Genomic DNA, 15159 nt, shown 5'->3' with positions numbered 1-15159 from the left:
AAATCAAAATAAAAAACATACAATGTGGCGCGGAATAGTGGGATGCCAGAAAATCGGGAAGCCTTTAAAAGCGAGCAGAGGAAAACTGAAACAGCAATAAAGGAGGAGCAGATGAAATTTGAGGACAAGCTAGCTAGTAATGTAAAAGAAGATAGGGAGATGTTCTTTTCAATATATAAAAGGTAAGAGAGAGACAAAAAAAGACATTGGACCACTGGAAAATGTGACTGGAGAAGTAACAATAGGTAACAAAGAAATGGCAGACGAACTGTATAGTTACTTTGCATCAGTCTTCACGGTGCAAGACACCAGTGGGATGCCAGAGCTCCAGGAGAGCCAGGGGGCAGAGGGGAGGGCCGTGGCCATCACTAAGGAGAAGGTTCTGCGGAAACTGAAAGGTCTGAAGGTGGATGAATGACCTGGACGGATGGACTACATCCCAGGGTTCTAAAAGAGATAGCTGAGGAGTTTGTGGAGGCAGTGGCGGTAATCTTTCAGGAATCACTGAAGGCAGAAAGGGTCCCAGAGGACTGGAAAGTGGCTAATGTCGCACCGCTGTTTAAGAAGGGAGGGAGGCAGAAGACGGGAAATTATCGGCCGGTTAGCCTGACTTCGGTCATTGGTAAGATTTTAGATCCATTATTAAAGATGAGATTGCGGAGTACTTGGAAGTGCAGGATAAAATAGGACTGCGCCAGCACAGATTCGTCAAGGGGAGGTCATGCCTGACAAATCTGTTAGAGTTCTCTTTGAGGAAGTAACACGGAAGTTAGATAAAGGAGAACCAGCGGTAAGATTTATTTAGATTTCCAGGAGGCATTTGAGATGGTGCCGCACAGGAGGCGGTTAAATTGGTTAAGAGCCCATGGTGTTCAGGGTAAGATCCTGGGATGGAAAAAGAATTGGCTGACTGGCAAGGGCAGAGAGCGGCATAAAGGGGTATTTTTCAGGACGGCAGCCGTGTCTAGTTGTGTGCCTCAGGGGTCTGTGCTGGGACCTCAACTTTCCACAATATACATTAATGATCTGGAAGAAGGAACTGAAGGCACTGTTGCTGAGTTTGCAGATGATACAAAGATCTGGACAGGTGGTATTGAGGAAGCGGTGGGGGGGGGGGGGGGGGGGCGGGGCGGGGGGGGGGGGGCTGCAGAAGGACTTTGAGACTCGGAGATTCTGCAAAGACGTGCCAGATGGAATACAATGTGGAAAAGTGTGAGGTTATGCACTTTGGACGGAGGAATAGAGGAATTGACTATTCTCTAAATGGGGAAATGCTTCGGAAATCAGAAGCACAAAGGGACTTGGGAGTCCTTGTTCGCGATTCTCTTACGGTTAACGGGCAGGTTCAGTCGGCAGTTAGGAAGGCAATTGCAATGTTAGCATTCATGTCGAGAGGGCGAGAGTACAAGAGCAGGGGTGTATTTTTGAGGCTGTATAAGTCTCTGGTCAGGCCCCATTTGGAGTATTGTGAGCAGTTTTGGGCCCCGTATCTGAAGAAGGGCATGCTTCCCTTGGAAAGGGTCCACAGGACGTTCACTGGAACGATCCAGGAATGAAGAGCTTGTCGTATGAGGAACGGTTGAGGACTCTGGGCCTGTGCTCGTTGGAGTTTAGAAGGATGAGGGGGGATCTTATTGAAACTGCTGGGATACTGCGTGTCCTGGACAGAGTGGATGTGGAGAGGATGTTTCCACTTGTATGAAAAACTGGAACCAGAGGACACAATCTCAGACTAAAGGCACGATCCTTTAAAACAGAGATGTGGAGGAATTTATTCAGCCAGACGGTACTGAATCTGTGGAACTTTGCCACAGAAGGCTGCGGAGGCCAAATCACTGAGTGCCTTTAAGACAGAGATAGATAGGTTCTTGGTTAAAAAGGAGATCAGGGGTTATGGGGAGAAGGAGTGATGGAAAGAGAATGAGGATGAGAAACATATCAGCCATGATTGACTGGCGGAGCAGGCTCGATGGGCCTAGTGACCAAGTTCAGCTCCTTTGTCTTATGGTCTTATGGCCGTAAATGTCCAACTCGGTTTGAAATGTGGCTTTGGGTGTCTGCCTCCATTATTCTTACAGAAAATGAGGTAATGAAAGGATGTGAGGAACAAGCGGGAAATGACATTGAGGCAGAATCTGAGCAGTGATTAAATTGAATGGTGGAGGAGGTGTGAGTGACCGTGTAGTCTCCCCATGTTGCCATTTGTTATCAGTTCCGGCTCTGCAATACTCGCTGATGAATGTAGCTGCACGATCATATATTTCAGTTACATCTTTCCAACATATATTTATATTCTTCATGGAAACAGTTCATTTACATCCAGATTATACAAAACTAATATCATCTTAAATGTGTGGAACGAATCTCACATCATCGTCTTTTATTCCCAATAACCCAGCCCCAGCCAATCCAATCATCCCGAAGGGAAAACTGCTTCTGAACGATTCACACAGCGAGTGGTTCTGACCTGGTCTGCACGGCCTGGGACACTGGTGCCGGCAGATACAACAGTGGTTTCACAGGGAATGGTAGGAGCGACAGAAATCAAATGTACGTCTCCAGGGAAAGGGTGGTGCAGTCGTATTGAATGATCGGCTCATCTATAGAGCCGCTGAGGTCAAACCGAATGAAATGAAATTAAAATCGCGTTTTGTCACAAGTAGGCGTCAAATGAAGTTACAGTGAAAAGCCACTAGTCGCCATATTCCGGCGCCTGTTCGGGGAGGCAGGTACGGGAATTGAACCGTGTTGCTGGCCTGCCTTGGTCGGCTTTAAAAGCCAGCGATTTATCCCACTGTGCTAAACCAGCCCCAGGATTGACTGTCCTCCTTCATGACTTCACGCACTTTATCAGCGTTGGATGTGGCCTGGCTGGGAGATGATGTGGAGCAACACCTGTAGGTTCCCTCCAAGTTCCCCAGCACCGCGAGTATTCTCACTGTAATCCTTTCTATTAACTGTGTCCATGTATGAACCCAGCGCCCGCTTTAGCTCACTGCTTACTTCACAGCATCAACTTCATTGTAAGTTCCAATCTGTCTAACCCTGAGCGCTGCCTGTGCTTTAATATTGAAAACATCTGTGTTGCTCCCAATAAAAGCAGACGCACATTTAATCATTAGAGGGAGGTCTATCTTTTTTCAGGTTGCTTTACAATTATTTTTTAAAGCGGCTGTGCCACGTGTTTGCTTTCTGGCCTCTGACTGGGGAAAGACAAGTTCTATTCCAGCTCTGCACAATAACTGACCTATCACACTCTGTCAGTTATTCACAACTTAAATGGTGCAATACTGCATGGAGGACATTTACTTCATCCAGGATCTGATTTTATAATTTAGGAACAAGTTTGTTTCCTCAGCAAATGTATTAATCCGGATTGCGTTTCCCACATGATACCCTGTTCCCCATATCTCCAAGAACACACCCTCACACTATCTCTCCCTTGCACTCCCCCCTCGCTCACACCCTCTTCCCTCTCTCATCCTCCTCTCTCACACTATCCCTCGCTCATACTCCTTCCCTCACTCGTACTCTAAACCTCTCTCGCACTGTCTCTCTCTCCCCCCCTTTCGCACTATCTCTCTCTTTTACTCTCTCCCTCTCGCGCACTCAGCCTCTCTCACACTCTCCCCTCTCACACTCTCTCCCTCTGGCATATTCCCTACCTCACTCACCCTCCATCTGACCCACTCTCTCCCTCTCTCATACTCTCTCTCCCTGTCTCATGCACTCTCCCTCTCTCACACTCTCTTCCTCTCTCACACACCCTCCCTCTATCACACTCCTTCCCTCTATCACGCTCCTTCTCTCTCTCATACCCGCTCCCTCTCTCACACTCCTTCCCTCTCTCATACCCGCTCCCTCACTTACACACCCTCCATCTCTTACACTCCCTCCATCCCTCACACTCCCTCCATTTCTCACACTCCCTCTCAAATTCCTGCCTCTCTCATACTTTCTTCTTAATTGATACTCACTCCAACTCTCCCACTCTCTCTCACACATTTCCTTTGTCTTACACTTACACCTCTCTCACGATCTGTCCGTACCTCACACACTCTCCCTCGCTCCCTCTCTCTCTCCATGCCTCCCTCCTACTCACACACCACCCTCACTGACACTTTCTCTCACAGTGTTTCCCTTTATCACACTTTCTCTTTCACTCTCCCTATCTCTCATTCTCTTTCCCTCTCTCACACTTTCTCTCACACTCTTTCCACCTCTCACACTTTCATAGAATTTACAGAGCAGAAGTAGGCCATTCAGCCCATCGAGTCTGCACCGGCTCTTGGAAAGAGCACCCTACCCAAGGTCAACACCGCCACCCTATCCCCATAACCCAGTAACCCCACCCAACACTAATGGAAATTTTGGACACTAAGGGCAATTTATCATGGCCAATCCACCTAACCTGCACATCTTTGGAATGTGGGAGGAAACCGGAGCACCCGGAGGAAACCCACGCACACACGGTGAGGATGTGCAGACTCCGCACAGACAGTGACACAAGCCAGAATCGAACCTGGGACCCTGGAGCTGTGAAGCAATTGTGCTATCCACAAGGCTACCGTGCTGCCCCCATTCTCTCACACTCTTTCCCCCTCACACTTTCCATCACAATATTACCCTCTCCCATTCCCTCAGTCACTCAGTCGCTCTCTCCTTCACTAATGCCTAAGATTATGTTAGTATTTTGTACACAAACCTTTTCACCCAATCTGCCTCCCTCACCCACACCCGCTCGCTCTCCACTATCTGCTTCCCTTTCTCTCAGACAATCTGCCTCCCTCACCCACACCCGCTCGGTCACCACTCTCTGCTTCCCTTTCTCTCAGACAATCTGCCTCTCTCACCCACACCTGCTCGCTCTCCACTGTCTGCTTCCCTTTCTCTCACCCAATCTGCCTCCCCCACCCACACCCGCTCGCTCTCCACTCTCTGCTTCCCTTTCTCTCAGACAATCTGCCTCCCCCACCCACACCCGCTCGGTCTCCACTGTCTGCTTCCCTTTCTCTTAGACAATCTGCCTCCCTCACCCACACCCGCTCGCTCTCCACTATCTGCTTCCCTTTCTCTTAGACAATCTGTCCCGCTCACCCACACCCGCTCGTTCTCCACTCTCTGCTTCCCTTTCTCTCAGACAATCTGCCTCGCTCACCCACACCCGCTCGTTCTCCACTCTCTGCTTCACTTTCTCTCAGACAATCTGCCTCCCTCCCCTACACCCGCTCGCTCTCCACTCTCTGCTTCCCTTTCTCTCAGACAATCTGCCTCCCTCACCCACACCCGCTCGGTCTCCACTTTCTGCTTCCCTTTCTCTCACCCAATCTACCTCCCCCACCCACACACGCTCGCTCTCCACTCTCTGCTTCCCTTTCTCTCAGACAATCTGCCTCCCTCACCCACACCCGCTCGCTCTCCACTATCTGCTTCCCTTTCTCTCAGACAATCTGCCTCCCTCACCCACACCCGCTCGGTCACCACTCTCTGCTTCCCTTTCTCTCAGACAATCTGCCTCTCTCACCCACACCTGCTCGCTCTCCACTGTCTGCTTCCCTTTCTCTCACCCAATCTGCCTCCCCCACCCACACCCGCTCGCTCTCCACTCTCTGCTTCCCTTTCTCTCAGACAATCTGCCTCCCCCACCCACACCCGCTCGGTCTCCACTCTCTGCTTCCCTTTCTCTTGGACAATCTGCCTCCCTCACCCACACCCGCTCGCTCTCCACTATATGCTTCCCTTTCTCTTAGACAATCTGTCCCGCTCACCCACACCCGCTCGTTCTCCACTCTCTGCTTCCCTTTCTCTCAGACAATCTGCCTCGCTCACCCACACCCGCTCGTTCTCCACTCTCTGCTTCACTTTCTCTCAGACAATCTGCCTCCCTCCCCTACACCTGCTCGCTCTCCACTCTCTGCTTCCCTTTCTCTCAGACAATCTGCCTCCCTCACGCACACCCGCTCGCTCTCCACTTTCTGCTTCCCTTTCTCTCACCCAATCTGCCTCCCCCACCCACACACGCTCGCTCTCCACTCTCTGCTTCCCTTTCTCTCAGACAATCTGCCTCCCTCACCCACACCCGCTCGGTCACCACTCTCTGCTTCCCTTTCTCTCAGACAATCTGCCTCTCTCACCCACACCTGCTCGCTCTCCACTGTCTGCTTCCCTTTCTCTCACCCAATCTGCCTCCCCCACCCACACCCGCTCGCTCTCCACTCTCTACTTCCCTTTCTCTTAGACAATCTGTCCCGCTCACCCACACCCGCTCGTTCTCCACTCTCTGCTTCCCTTTCTCTCAGACAATCTGCCTCCCTCACCCACACCCACTCGGTCTCCACTCTCTGTTTCCGTTTCTCTCAGACAATCTGACTCCCTCACCCACACCCGCTCGGTCACCACTCTCTGCTTCCCTTTCTCTCAGACAATCTGCCTCCCTCACCCACACCCGCTCGGTCACCGCTCTCTGCTTCCCATTCTCTCTGACAATCTGCCTCCCTCACCCACACCCGCTCGCTCTCCACTCTCTGCTTCCCTTTCTCTCGGACAATCTGCCTCCCACACCCACACCCGCTCGCTCTCCACTCTCTGCTTCCCATTCTCTCTGACAATCTGCCTCCCTCACCCACACCCGCTCGGTCTCCACTCTCTGCTTCCCTTTCTCTCACCCAATCTGCCTCCCTCTCCCACACCCGCTCGCTCTCCACTCTCTGCTTCACTTTCTCTCAGACAATCTGCCTCCCTCACCCACACCCGCTCGCTCTCCACTCTCTGCTTCCCTTTCTCTCAGACAATCTGCGTCCCTCACCCACACCCGCCCGCTCCCTACTCTCTGCTTCCCTTTCTCTCAGACAATCTGCCTCCATCACCCACACCCGCTCGCTCTCCACTCTCTGCTTCTCTTTCTCTCAGACAATCTGCCTCCCTCACCCACACCCGCTCGCTCTCCACTCTCTGCTTCACTTTCTCTCAGACAATCTGCCTCCCTCACCCACACCCGCTCGGGCTCCACTCTCTGCTTCCCTTTCTCTCAGACAATCTGCCTCCCTCACCCACACCCGCTCGGACTCCTCTCTCTACTTCCCTTTCTCTCAGACAATCTGTCTGCCTCTCCCACACCCGCTCGGTCTCCACTCTCTGCTTCCCTTTCTCTCACCAATCTGCCTCCCTCACCCACACCCGCTCGGTCTCCACTCTCTGCTTCCCTTTCTCTCTGACAATCTGCCTCCCTCACCCACACCCGCTCGCTCTCCACTCTCTGCTTCCCTTTCTCAGACAATCTGCCTCCCTCACCCGCTCACCCGCTCGCTCTCCACTCTCTGCTTCCCTTTACCTCAGACAACCTGCCTCTGTCACCCACACTCGCTCGCTCTCCACTCTCTGCTTCCCTTTCTCTCAGACAATCTGCCTCCCTCACCCACACCCGCTCGCTCTCCACTTTCTGCTTCCCTTTCTCTCACCCAATCTGCCTCCCCCACCCACACACGCTCGCTCTCCACTCTCTGCTTCCCTTTCTCTCAGACAATCTGCCTCCCTCACCCACACCCGCTCGTTCTCCACTCTCTGCTTCCCTTTCTCTCACCAAATCTGCCTCCCTCACCCACACCCGCTCGGTCTCCACTCTCTGCTTCCCTTTCTCTCAGACAATCTGCCTCCCACACCCACACCCGCTCGCTCTCCACTCTCTGCTTCCCATTCTCTCTGACAATCTGCCTCCCTCACCCACACCCGCTCGGTCTCCACTCTCTGCTTCCCTTTCTCTCACCCAATCTGCCTCCCTCACCCACACCCGCTCGCTCTCCACTCTCTGCTGCCCTTTCTCTCAGACAATCTGCCTCCCTCACCCTCAGCCGCTCGCTCTCCACTCTCTGCTTCCCTTTCTCTCAGACAATCTGCCACCCACACACACACCCGCTCGCTCTCCACTCTCTCCTTCCCTTTCTCTCACCCAATCTGCCTCCCTCACCCACACCCGCTCGGTCTCCACACTCTGCTTCCCTTTCTCTCTGACAATCTGCCTCCCTCACCCACACCCGCTCGCTCTCCACTCTCTGCTTCCCTTTCTCAGACAATCTGCCGCCCTCACCTACACCCGCTCGGTCTCCACTCTCTGCTTCCCTTTCTCTCACCCAATCTGCCTCCCTCACCCACACCCGCTCGCTCTCCACTCTCTGCTTCCCTTTCTCTCACCCAATCTGCCACCCTCACACACACCCGCTCGCTCTCCACTCTCTGCTTCACTTTCTCTCAGACAATCTGCCTTCCTCACCCACACCCGCTCGCTCTCCACTCTCAGCTTCACTTTCTCTCAGACAATCTGCCTCCCTCACCCACACACGGTCCGTCTCCACTCTCTGCATCCCTTTCTCTCAGACAATCTGCCTCCCTCACACACACCCGCTCGCTCTCCACTCTCTGCTTCCCATTCTCTCAGACAATCTGCCTCCCTCACCCACACCCGCTCGCTCTCCACTCTCTGCTTCCCTTTCTCTCATGCAATCTGCCTCCCTCACCCACACCCGCTCTGACTCCACTCTCTGCTTTCTTATCTCTCAGACAATCTGCCGCCCTCAACAACACCCGCTCGCTCTCCACTCTCTCCTTTCCTTTCTCTCAGACAATCTGCCGCCCTCACCCACACCTGCTCGCTCTCCACTCTCTGCTTCCCTTTCTCTCACCCAATCTGCCTCCCTCACCCACACCCGCTCGATCTCCACTCTCTGCTTCCCTTTATCTCGCCCAATCTGCCCCCTCACCCACACCCGCTCGCTCTCCACTCTCTGCTTCCCTTTCTCTCACCCAATCTGCCACCCACACACACACCCGCTCGCTCTCCACTCTCTCCTTCCCTTTCTCTCAGACAATCTGCCTCCCTCACACACACCCGCTCGCTCTCCACTCTCTGCTTCCCTTTCTCTCACCCAATCTGCCACCCACACACACACCCGCTCGCTCTCCACTCTCTCCTTCCCTTTCTCTCAGACAATCTGCCTCCCTCACCCACACCCGCTCGCTCTCCACTCTCTGCTTCCCTTTCTCTCAGACAATCTGCCTTCCTCACCCACACCCGCTCGCTCTGCACTCTCTGCTTCCCCTTCTCTCACCCAATCTGCCACCCACACACACACCCGCTCGCTCTCCACTCTCTCCTTCCCTTTCTCTCAGACAATCTGCCTCCCTCACCCACAACCGCTCGGACTCCACTCTCTGCTTCCCTTTCTCTCAGACAATCTGCCTCCCTCACCCACACCCTCTCGGTCTCCACTCTCTGGATCCCTTTCTCTCAGACAATCTGCCTCCCTCACCCACACCCGCTCGCTCTCCACTCTCTGCTTCCCATTCTCTCAGACAATCTGCCTCCCTCACCCACACCCGCTCGGTCACCACTCTCTGCTTCCCTTTCTCTCAGACAATCTGCCTCTCTCACCCACACCTGCTCGCTCTCCACTGTCTGCTTCCCTTTCTCTCACCCAATCTGCCTCCCCCACCCACACCCGCTCGCTCTCCACTCTCTGCTTCCCTTTCTCGCAGACAATCTGCCTCCCTCACCCACACCCACTCGGTCTCCACTCTCTGCTTCCCTTTCTCTCAGACAACTTGCCTCGCTCACCCACACCCTCTTGCTCTCCACTCTCTGCTTCCCTTTCTCTCAGACAATCTGCCTCCCTCACCCACACCCGCTCGGTCTCCACTTTCTGCTTCCCTTTCTCTCACCCAATCTGCCTCCCCCACCCACACACGCTCGCTCTCCACACTCTGCTTCCCTTTCTCTCAGACAATCTGCCTCCCTCACCCACACCCGCTCGTTCACCACTCTCTGCTTCCCTTTCTCTCAGACAATCTGCCTCTCTCACCCACACCCGCTCGCTCTCCACTCTCTGCTTCCCATTCTCTCTGACAATCTGCCTCCCTCACCCACACCCGCTCGCTCTCCACTCTCTGCTTCCCTTTCTCTTAGACAATCTGTCCCGCTCACCCACACCCGCTCGTTCTCCACTCTCTGCTTCCCTTTCTCTCAGACAAAAGCCTCGCTCACCCACACCCGCTCTCTCTCCACTCTCTGCTTCCCTTTCTCTCAGACAATCTGCCTCCCTCACCCACACCCGCTCGGTCACCACTCTCTGCTTCCCTTTCTCTCAGACAATCTTCCTGCCTCACCCACTCCCACTCGTTCTCCACTCTCTGCTTCCCTTTCTCTCACCCAATCTGCCTCCCTCACCCACACCCACTCGGTCTCCACTCTCTGCTTCCCTTTCTCTCACCCAATCTGCCTCCCTCACCCACAACCGCTCGCTCTCCACTCTCTGCTTCCCTTTCTCTCAGACAATCTGCCTCCCACACCCACACCCGCTCGCTCTCCACTCTCTGCTTCCCATTCTCTCTGACAATCTGCCTCCCTCACCCACACCCGCTCGGTCTCCACTCTCTGCTTCCCTTTCTCTCACCCAATCTGCCTCCCTCTCCCACACCCGCTCGCTCTCCACTCTCTGCTTCACTTTCTCTCAGACAATCTGCCTCCCTCACCCACACCCGCTCGCTCTCCACTCTCTGCTTCCCTTTCTCTCAGACAATCTGCCTCCCTCACCCTCAGCCGCTCGCTCTCCACTCTCTGCTTCCCTTTCTCTCAGACAATCTGCGTCCCTCACCCACACCCGTCCGCTCCCCACTCTCTGCTTCCCTTTCTCTCAGACAATCTGTCTGCCTCTCCCACACCCGCTCGGTCTCCACTCTCTGCTTCCCTTTCTCTCACCCAATCTGCCTCCCTCACCCACACCCGCTCGGTCTCCACTCTCTGCTTCCCTTTATCTCGCCCAATCTGCCCCCTCACCCACACCCGCTCGCTCTCCACTATCTGCTTCCCTTTCCCTCACCCAATCTGCCACCCACACACACACACGCTCGCTCTCCACTCTCTCCTTCCCTTTCTCTCAGACAATCTGCCTCCCTCACCCACACCCGCTCGCTCTCCACTCTCTGCTTCCCTTTCTCTCAGACAATCTGCCTTCCTCACCCACACCCGCTCGCTCTCCACTCTCTGCTTCCCCTTCTCTCACCCAATCTGCCACCCACACACACACCCGCTCGCTCTCCACTCTCTCCTTCCCTTTCTCTCAGACAATCTGCCTCCCTCACCCACAACCGCTCGGACTCCACTCTCTGCTTCCCTTTCTCTCAGACAATCTGCCTTCCTCACCCACACCCGCTCGCTCTCCACTCTCAGCTTCACTTTCTCTCAGACAATCTGCCTCCCTCACCCACACCCTCTCGGTCTCCACTCTCTGGATCCCTTTCTCTCAGACAATCTGCCTCCCTCACCCACACCCGCTCGCTCTCCACTCTCTGCTTCCCATTCTCTCTGACAATCTGCCTCCCTCACCCACACCCGCTCGGTCACCACTCTCTGCTTCCCTTTCTCTCAGACAATCTGCCTCTCTCACCCACACCTGCTCGCTCTCCACTGTCTGCTTCCCTTTCTCTCACCCAATCTGCCTCCCCCACCCACACCCGCTCGCTCTCCACTATCTGCTTCCCTTTCTCTTAGACAATCTGTCCCGCTCACCCACACCCGCTCGTTCTCCAATCTCTGCTTCCCTTTCTCTCAGACAATCTGCCTCGCTCACCCACATCCGCTCGCTCTCCACTCTCTGCTTCCCTTTCTCTCAGACAATCTGCCTCCCTCACCCACACCCACTCGGTCTCCACTCTCTGCTTCCCTTTCTCTCAGACAATCTGCCTCCCTCACCCACACCCGCTCGGTCTCCACTTTCTGCTTCCCTTTCTCTCACCCAATCTGCCTCCCCCACCCACACACGCTCGCTCTCCACACTCTGCTTCCCTTTCTCTCAGACAATCTGCCTCCCTCACCCACACCCGCTCGTTCACCACTCTCTGCTTCCCTTTCTCTCAGAGAATCTGCCTCTCTCACCCATACCCGCTCGCTCTCCACTCTCTGCTTCCCATTCTCTCTGACAATCTGCCTCCCTCACCCACACCCGCTCGCTCTCCACTCTCTGCTTCCCTTTCTCTCAGACAAAAGCCTCGCTCATCCACACCCGCTCTCTCTCCACTCTCTGCTTCCCTTTCTCTCAGACAATCTGCCTCCCTCACCCACACCCACTCGGTCTCCACTCTCTGCTTCCCTTTCTCTCACCCAATCTGCCTCCCTCACCCACACCCGCTCGGTCTCCACTCTCTGCTTCCCTTTCTCTCACCCAATCTGCCCCCTCACCCACAAACGCTCGCTCTCCACTCTCTGCTTCCCTTTCTCTCAGACAATCTGCCTCCCACACCCACACCCACTCGCTCACCACTCTCTGCTTCCCATTCTCTCTGACAATCTGCCTCTCTCACCCACACCCGCTCGGTCTCCACTCTCTGCTTCCCTTTCTCTCACCCAATCTGCCTCCCTCTCCCACACCCGCTCGCTCTCCACTCTCTGCTTCCCTTTCTCTCAGACAATCTGCCTCCCTCACCCTCAGCCGCTCGCTCTCCACTCTCTGCTTCCCTTTCTCTCAGACAATCTGCGTCCCTCACCCACACCCGTCCGCTCCCCACTCTCTGCTTCCCTTTCTCTCAGACAATCTGTCTGCCTCTCCCACACCCGCTCGGTCTCCACTCTCTGCTTCCCTTTCTCTCACCCAATCTGCCTCCCTCACCCACACCCGCTCGGTCTCCACTCTCTGCTTCCCTTTCTCTCACCCAATCTGCCTCCCTCACCCACTCCCACTCGTTCTCCACTCTCTGCTTCCCTTTCTCTCACCCAATCTGCCTCCCTCACCCACACCCGCTCGGTCTCCACTCTCTGCTTCCCTTTCTCTCACCCAATCTGCCTCCCTCACCCACAACCGCTCGCTCTCCACTCTCTGCTTCCCTTTCTCTCAGACAATCTGCCTCCAACACCCACACCCGCTCGCTCTCCACTCTCTGCTTCCCATTCAATCTGACAATCTGCCTCCCTCACCCACACCCGCTCGGTCTCCACTCTCTGCTTCCCTTTCTCTCACCCAATCTGCCTCCCTCTCCCACACCCGCTCGCTCTCCACTCTCTGCTTCCCTTTCTCTCAGACAATCTGTCTGCCTCTCCCACACCCGCTCGGTCTCCACTCTCTGCTTCCCTTTCTCTCACCCAATCTGCCTCCCTCACCCACACCCGCTCGGTCTCCACTCTCTGCTTCCCTTTCTCTCTGACAATCTGCCTCCCTCACCCACACCCGCTTGCTCTCCACTCTCTGCATCCCTTTCTCAGACAATCTGCCTCCCTCACCAGCTCACCCGCTCGCTCTCCACTCTCTGCTTCCCTTTACCTCAGACAACCTGCCTCTGTCACCCACACTCGCTCGCTCTCCACTCTCTGCTTCCCTTTCTCTCAGACAATCTGCCTCCCTCACCCACACCCGCTCGCTCTCCACTCTCTGCTTCCCTTTCTTTCAGACAATCTGTCCCGCTCACCCACACCCGCTCGTTCTCCACTCTCTGCTTCCCTTGCTCTCAGACAATCTGCCTCCCTCACCCACACCCGCTCGCTCTCCACTTTCTGCTTCCCTTTCTCTCACCCAATCTGCCTCCCCCACCCACACACGCTCGCTCTCCACTCTCTGCTTCCCTTTCTTTCAGACAATCTGTCCCGCTCACCCACACCCGCTCGCTCTCCACTCTCTGCTTCCCTTTCTCTCAGACAATCTGCCTCCCTCGCCCACACACGCTCGGTCTCCACTCTCTGCTTCCCTTTCTCTCACCCAATCTGCCTCCCTCACCCACAACCGCTCGCTCTCCACTCTCTGCTTCCCTTTCTCTCAGACAATCTGCCTCCAACACCCACACCCGCTCGCTCTCCACTCTCTGCTTCCCATTCAATCTGACAATCTGACTCCCTCACCCTCACCCGCTCGTTCTCCACTCTCTGCTTCCCTTTCTCTCAGACAATCTGCCTCCCTCACCCACACACGCTCGCTCTCCACTCTCTGCTTCCCTTTCTCTCAGACAATCTGCCTCCCCCACCCACACACGCTCGCTCTCCACTCTCTGCTTCCCTTGCTCTCAGACAATCTGCCTCCCTCACCCACACCCGCTCGCTCTCCACTTTCTGCTTCCCTTTCTCTCACCCAATCTGCCTCCCCCACCCACACACGCTCGCTCTCCACTCTCTGCTTCCCTTTCTTTCAGACAATCTGTCCCGCTCACCCACACCCGCTCGTTCTCAACTCTCTGCTTCCCTTTCTCTCTGACAATCTGCCTCCCTCACCCACACCCGCTCGGTCTCCACTCTCTGCTTCCCTTTCTCTCAGACAATCTGCCTCCCTCACCCACACCCACTCGGTCTCCACTCTCTGCTTCCCTTTCTCTCAGACAATCTGCCTCCCTCACCCACACCCGCTCGGTCACCACTCTCTGCTTCCCTTTCTCTCAGACAATCTGCCTCCCTCACCCACACCCACTCGTTCTCCACTCTCTGCTTCCCTTTCTCTCACACAATCTGCCTCCCTCACCCACACCCGCTCGGTCTCCACTCTCTGCTTCCCTTTCTCTCAGACAATCTGCCTTCCACACCCACACCCGCTCGCTCTCCACTCTCTGCTTCCCATTCTCTCTGACAATCTGCCTCCCTCACCCACACCCGCTCGGTCTCCACTCTCTGCTTCCTTTTCTCTCACCCAATCTGCCTCCCTCTCCCACACCCGCTCGCTCTCCACTCTCTGCTTCCCTTTCTCTCAGACAATCTGCCTCCCCCACCCTCAGCCGCTCGCTCTCCACTCTCTGCTTCCCTTTCTCTCAGACAATCTGCGTCCCTCACCCACACCCGCCCGCTCCCTACTCTCTGCTTCCCTTTCTCTCACCCAATCTGCCTCCCTCACCCACACCCGCTCGGTCTCCACTCTCTGCTTCCCTTTCTCTCTGACAATCTGCCTCCCTCACCCACACCCGCTTGCTCTCCACTCTCTGCTTCCCTTTCTCAGACAATCTGCCTCCCTCACCCGCTCACCCGCTCGCTCTCCACTCTCTGCTTCCCTTTACCTCAGACAACCTGCCTCTGTCACCCACACTCGCTCGCTCTCCACTCTCTGCTTCCCTTTCTCTCAGACAATCTGCCTCCCTCACCCACACCCGCTCGCTCTCCACTCTCTGCTTCCCTTTCTCATACAATCTGCCTCCCTCACCCACACC

This window comes from Scyliorhinus torazame, chromosome 5 (assembly GCF_047496885.1).
Source record: "Scyliorhinus torazame isolate Kashiwa2021f chromosome 5, sScyTor2.1, whole genome shotgun sequence".
Taxonomy (NCBI): Eukaryota; Metazoa; Chordata; class Chondrichthyes; order Carcharhiniformes; family Scyliorhinidae; genus Scyliorhinus; species Scyliorhinus torazame.
Note: the sequence above shows the minus strand (reverse complement) of the source record.